Source organism: Patiria miniata, unplaced genomic scaffold (assembly GCF_015706575.1).
Source record: "Patiria miniata isolate m_02_andy unplaced genomic scaffold, ASM1570657v1 HiC_scaffold_6, whole genome shotgun sequence".
In the NCBI taxonomy this organism is placed as follows: domain Eukaryota; kingdom Metazoa; phylum Echinodermata; class Asteroidea; order Valvatida; family Asterinidae; genus Patiria; species Patiria miniata.
In genome coordinates, this window is record NW_024037073.1 from 22,656,315 (window position 1) to 22,662,816 (window position 6,502).

Genomic DNA, 6,502 nt, shown 5'->3' on the forward strand with positions numbered 1-6,502 from the left:
GATTTGTTTTACTTTAAGCAATCAAATTAGATACACCAAAGAAATATGTCTTAAAAGAGCATGTTCTTCCACTCATCTGAAAAAAACCCAATCACAAAATTTGATCATGCCATCCAAAGTTATGCATGTTTTACTAAAAGAACCCGTTTGTGTAGCTGTCCAAGGAATGCGATAATATTGAAAGCTAAATGAGCTAAGTGAGAATTACAGATTACACACAAGCATTCAAATACAAATGAGATTTTAATAATTGAAATCAAGAGAATTTTTACCATCAGGTTGTGTGTTATGAATATGAGAAGCAAGTTAACTGTCTTTTTTCTTCAAAATATCGATGGTGATTTTTGTATCTTTTCCTTTGCAAGTTCTTGTTCATTCATAGAGTTGGGAAAACAATTGATGTTTCATTATCCTCATTGGGAGATGTATTATCAGTTCGCAGCACGGTAATTGATAAGTGGTGGACAGCCAAGTTTTGTGATCGTTTTATTGAAATAGACATGAATTGGGAATACAGTTTGCAATTTAAGTGAAATTTCCAAGTTCGTAGTCAATAAGATGCAGACTTGTATTCGAGTCACGAAACATCGAATCCAAGTCCGAGTCCAAATCACATTTCTCGAGTCTAAGTCCGAGTCCCGAGTCCTCCAGGTCAAGTCCGAGTCAGAGAGTCACAAAGGTTGAGTCCAAGTCCGAGTCACGAGTCACCTCTTTGTATCAAAAAACGTACATTTTAGGGAATTCAGAGATTCAGAGTCACCTTTGATATAGTATGGAAATACGTACATTTCAGGTGCTGTAAATTTTCATTTTTCCCCACAGCTTTTCTCTAAGTTTCTCTGAAAATGAGGAGTTCATTTGCAAAAGCAGTTATAAAGGCAATTCAGACAAAACTGGTATTGGCCTAAATTTTGCATTTAAAGTTCAGGCGTTTCAAATATCTTTTTTTAGACTTCTATATACGTGAAAGGTGGCGATTGAAGTTGGATGTAGTGCCGGTTTTCTCCTCTATTTTCTTCCTGCAGAACTTGCATTCTGCACTTGATCTTCCATTGGCATTTCTCTTGAAGTTAAGATATCCAAAATTGACAATTTTTTGGAGTGGATGCCATCATGATCTACGTACGTTGCAACTTGCATTTAAGGTTACCGAAACAGGCAGATCAGCAGACTATTCATATTGCGTTATCGCGATGCGACAGCAATACACGTGTGAACGACAGGACGTCTGACAAGAAAAGTCTGGCTTACCCTATCAATCTTGCACCATGCAGAATTGCGTGTTGATGGCGGGGTACAAGTTTCAGTACATTGATTTCTATAAGTCAATATATCCGTAACAGGCCACGGCCACGCATGCGCCACATCGAGCGCCTTGTACATGTATTGCACAGTAAAGAAAACGATCAAATTATATATGTGCGCGTGTGCAGTGCGGTAATTTCCGTCGAGTCACAAGTCAGTTCAAGTCCAAGTCCGAGTCCGTAGCCCCGAGTCCGAGTCCGAGTGTACATGTACATGTTCAGTTTTTTATTAATCGAAATTAGGGGTGGGTGGGTGGGTCAAAATCATTTGGGAAAAAAGTCGAAATTTTAAAACATTGAAAATTCTGAATGGCCCCTAACTACTTGGTCTAACTACGTGGTGGCATGGTTTAGTAAAGGTTTGCGGTACCACCATGTAGAAGTCTCTTTTGGGAAGATGTGTGGTTCTTTTCAGAACCACACATCTTCCCAAAAGAGACTCTACATGCCTACATGGTGTTACTGCAAACTGCAAACCTTCACTAGAACACTGTCTTCCACAAATGTGACAATTGGGAAGGGGAAAGTGTGTTTGTCCATTTTTGTTTGGGGGGGGGGGGGGAATATAATCTCAACCCCTTTTCTTCCCTGACATCCCCCCCCCCCCCCCCCCCCCCGCCTCTGATTCTATGTAAATATTTCAATGCTAATCATAATTGTATTGATGATATTTCAATGATAGATATAAAGTGTTTGAGGACCTACGTGGATCTGTTTGGGCCTACAACTACGTCCATTCACTGAGCGGATTCGGGATTACCCATCGAGGACTCGAAAAGATAGGAGAGAACAAGGCCAGTTTGTTCGGTAAAATTATCCAGTCAGGTAAGACAAACATCTGTGAAGACTCATTTGCATTGGTCTGCATCTCAATTCTATGTGGATAGTTGTGAAATTCGAATTTGTGAATTAGAAAGTAGGATTCAACTTTATTCGATTTCATCCATATAATTATTGATCTTCTTTTTCATATATGTATTTTTTTGGTTGCCCTTCCCTGAAGTATTTTACAAACACTGTACACATTGAGTTTTGTCCGAGGGTTTGCAAGAAAAAAAAATCAACAAGCTTACTTCTGGTTGGACATGAACCCCCAACCTTCTGCTTCCTAGTGCAGACGCATTAACCACTCGACCACTGAGCTTGCTGTGGCAAGCTGGCCGTTTGGAGTCTGATGAAGCAGCGCTTAACCCAACTTTGTGTAGGAGGTCATTAGTTTGAGTCCCACCTAAGCCTTCGGACAACACAGTGCACAGTGTTTACAAAATATGTCAGCGAAGGGCAAACAAAAATCAAATATAAAAAAGGATAATTTACATCTCATAATTTTTTTTTTCCTGCCCAGGTTCCCATCTGAAGTCCATCCAGATGATCCTTAATAAGACAGCAGATGGTACAGGCATCGACTCCAACACCCTGGCCTTACAGATGAAGGGCCATCCTGAGCTGAGGGACTAGCTTCATGTCGTCACCTCATGGGGGGCCTTTGTCTGTCTACCCTGGGGTGGTCAACTCAGAATTACCTGGTAGGTGCAGTGGACTCTGTGACCAAGTACCAGTGTTGTAGTCGAGTTACCAACGTCGAGTCCGAGTCCAAGTCCAAGTCTCGAGTCACAAGCCTCGAGTCCGAGTCCGAGTCACAAGTCACTTGTTCTTAGTTGTTCACCGAACTAATCGTTTTTTAAAATTATTTTTTAATCCTCCATTCTGTCTTTTAAGTAAATCCCAGTGTATATAGTTGTGTGTATACATGTGGTTTAGAGCCAAAATGTGTTTTCCTTTGAATTCCCATCCCTAAAAAATCTTCCTCTGTCCCTTCCCTCCATGTTTTATCATCCAAACAGTATTCCTCAATGATCCTTTCCCATCCCTACTTTAGGTTTTTACTTTTGATGAAATTACTTGACTCGAGTCGCGAGTCATCGAGTTCGAGGAGTCATGGTCAAGTCCAAGTCATTTTCCAATGTGACTAGAGTCCAACTCAAGTCCGAGTCCTAGACTCGAGTCCTACAACACTGCCCAGTAATACCTCTTAAGAAAAGGTTTAGGGGGAACTCTTGAACGCATTGTCGCCCAACACCTTGTGCTGATGTTAAGATATTTGATGATCATAGTGCAGTGTTCATATAGCACTCTTATACAACACTCTCAGATTGCTCACACTTATTACCCCTGTTCATCAGGCCATGAGAACACTTTCCTGCTATAATCTCGAGATCAGCCCTATCTGGTCTGCACCCCCCCCCACATGTACTCAATGGAGGCAATTGTAGTAATGTATCTTGCCCAAGAACACCAGCACCGTGTCCCCTGTCAAGATTGACTCAACATAACATCGTGCATGAGTCAAACACAGGAACCCTTTGACCACAGGACTCTGCATGCTGAATAAAACTCTAATCAAATAACCAACGTATAAACACTGACGTATAAACACTGTATGAGTGTGTTACCTCCTGAGTGAAAGTTGGAAAAAAAAACGTTGGCGAGGGGCAAATCCTAACTTGATGTACATAACCCCAACTTAAAATTCCATCTTATGAATAGTTAATGCTATACCTACTGCTATGTACATCAGATTCGAACCAGCCAACTGATTCCCTTAGCTCGGTGGTTGAGTGGTAAGACATCTTCACTAGAAAGTAGGAGGTCTTGGGTTCGAGTCCCACCCGAGTGATTTTTCCAACTTTCACTCGGGAGGTACCAACCGTTTATACGCCGGTGAAGGGCAAAACTTAATTTGATTTACATCACTCCGACGCAAAATCCATCTTATGAATGCTGAATAAAATGAGTGATACACATGTACATACTTTGCGTAAAGATATTTGTTGTGTGGAAGAGGAAAGTACCTCAGACAGTCAGACCACCGTTTAAACAGAAGATCTGACCTGACACGTGTACATGAGGACATACAAGGGCCTCATGATTCTGATATTTAGTACGCTTGTAAATATTTAAATAATGTTGAACCCTGCATCATAGGTCGATCTGACAATCTACGTGCTTGCCAGTATCAGACTTTGAACGGCCTGCAAGAACCTGCCGTTTTGAGTCTGCGTTTAGATTAACCACCATTTTGCTCGTCTCATTTTGAATATTCTTCTTTTTTTTTCCTCAGAGGATCTCAAGACATCTATCACCAGGCATCTTTTCAACATGCATCTCGACCCCAAATGGCAAGCTCAACTGAACCAATACATGGTGTCCAAATTTGTGCCGGTTACACTGGATCAGTACAAAGGATTGTTAAAAAATAAACAAACAAATGTTCCAATAAACCAAAAAGGGAAACCGATGATTAGTGCATTATGAAATATATTGCATTATTATAATATAACAATTGTAACAAAATAACAAGACAGTGTTATATTTTAAAAAAAATAATGATTAATTCATTGTTGAAATCAGTACTCTTAAAATGGAACTTGTCATGATGCAATTTTGTGCTCTAAATTAATAATGCAATATACATATTCTATTATGTAAACATGTTTTTTTATATATTTTACTGAAACCACAGAGACTAGTTGTCAATCTACAAGCTATTGTCACATCTTACTGTGTGCAATGAGTTCGTTAGCAGGGCTCAAATTTTGTGTGAAAATTTGGTGGACAACAATGCCTGAAAGTATTATTTACTGGACCAATGTACATTCACAGTTAAAATTGAAACACTGTTAACTCAAAGCCATGTGCATCATTTGCAATGACCTGGAGAAACATTGATTTAATGACAAAACTCTGCTCAAAGTCAAGATAGGAGTGGTACCAAATACCCTTTGAAAATATTCCAGCTGAAATTGTTTCGTGTGGATGAAAACTGAGGTGGTGTTGAAAGAGGGTGTCCACGGCACATTATGCATTAGCAATGGAATCCAGTTACAAGACACCCCAAAAAAGTGAATGTATTTCCTCGGTTTTCTTAAAACGTATACTATCCAATCAACCTTCAACAGGTTAGTTGTCATGCACCCTGCTTCAGACTTTTAGCAATGTTGTTGCTTCAAACGAAAGTAAAGGCACAAGAAGCAAATAATCATATGTACCTTTTAAGAAAGTTGCAGTCATTAGGATTATACAAGAAGTGTATTTCATTGCTTCTGATGGTAAATGGGAAACATCAAATGTGAACATTTTGAATAGTCAAATGACTCTTGCATACGTAGGATTAGTCATGATCATGATAATCTGAGACCAGATTTGGACAGCACATGTAATCATGAAAGGCATGTATTCATCTGAGTGCAATGTGTAATTATAAAACATCAAGATGAATTTGTATTCCCTTTGTTTTAAGTTGCCAAAACTTCCAAAGAATTTATATACAATTTAGAAGTGTTTTTGTCATTTCGTATAACCTTCGAGAGTGAAATACATTGGAACATCAAAACAATGTGTGTTACAGTGAAGTGCAAATTTGCCTTGTTGAGATTATTTATGCAAATGCGATAAGGTTTTCTGTCATGGATGTTGGTATGAACGTAGATGATATGGATAGGATTCACCTACTTTAATGTACATGTAGTTGTGTTTGTCATTTATAATACATGTACACCATATAGTTATTAAACTGTGCTGTACATTTTGGATTTTTGTGACTTGGTTTAAAAATTAACAGTCACTTCTTTCATATTTCAAAAATAAAACTATATTTCCAATGGCAAATTATTAAAGTGGATGCGGTGTTTAAAATGAATCAGACTTTCTATTCTTTAAATGTTCTAGTTTTCTGGCAACGTGATGTTAGAAATGAACTCTTTTGAACTTTTAATAAAATTGTATTTTCAATGGCAAATTTTATATTAAATACAATACATGTAGATCTGAGCCAATTTACTTGTTTCAGTCAAATTATTCTGTGTGAAAGATTGACCATTTTTTCCTCTGGCTTATTTCATTGTGTCACGCTTAATTTCTTGGTTACAGAATCCCAATGTTTCCAAGTAGATACATTGGCTAATGGAAAGTACTTAAGAAAAATAAACAAACCCAAATTTAAAATATCTTAAAAAATTTAAGTATCTTCCTTTTCTTGTACATTGTTCCTTGAGACAACTATAATAAAATGGCTAGTAAAACTCAAAATCGAATAATTATTGATTTTCGAGGTTTTTGTCACTTCGAATATACAATGGGGAGTGCCCAGGGGAGTGCCGATAAAATCCTACAATCGTGCACACTACATAATTACCTAA

General features: G+C 38.3%; 1 long non-coding RNA gene across 1 annotated transcript; it reads left to right on the top strand.

Moving 5' to 3' along the window:
* Positions 1 to 2,088: 2,088 nt before the first annotated feature.
* LOC119743576 lies at positions 2,089 to 6,161 on the top strand. Its single transcript, XR_005273060.1, has 3 exons — positions 2,089 to 2,129; positions 2,650 to 2,830; positions 4,426 to 6,161. It is a non-coding gene; the product is annotated as an uncharacterized LOC119743576 (long non-coding RNA).
* Positions 6,162 to 6,502: the final 341 nt, after the last annotated feature.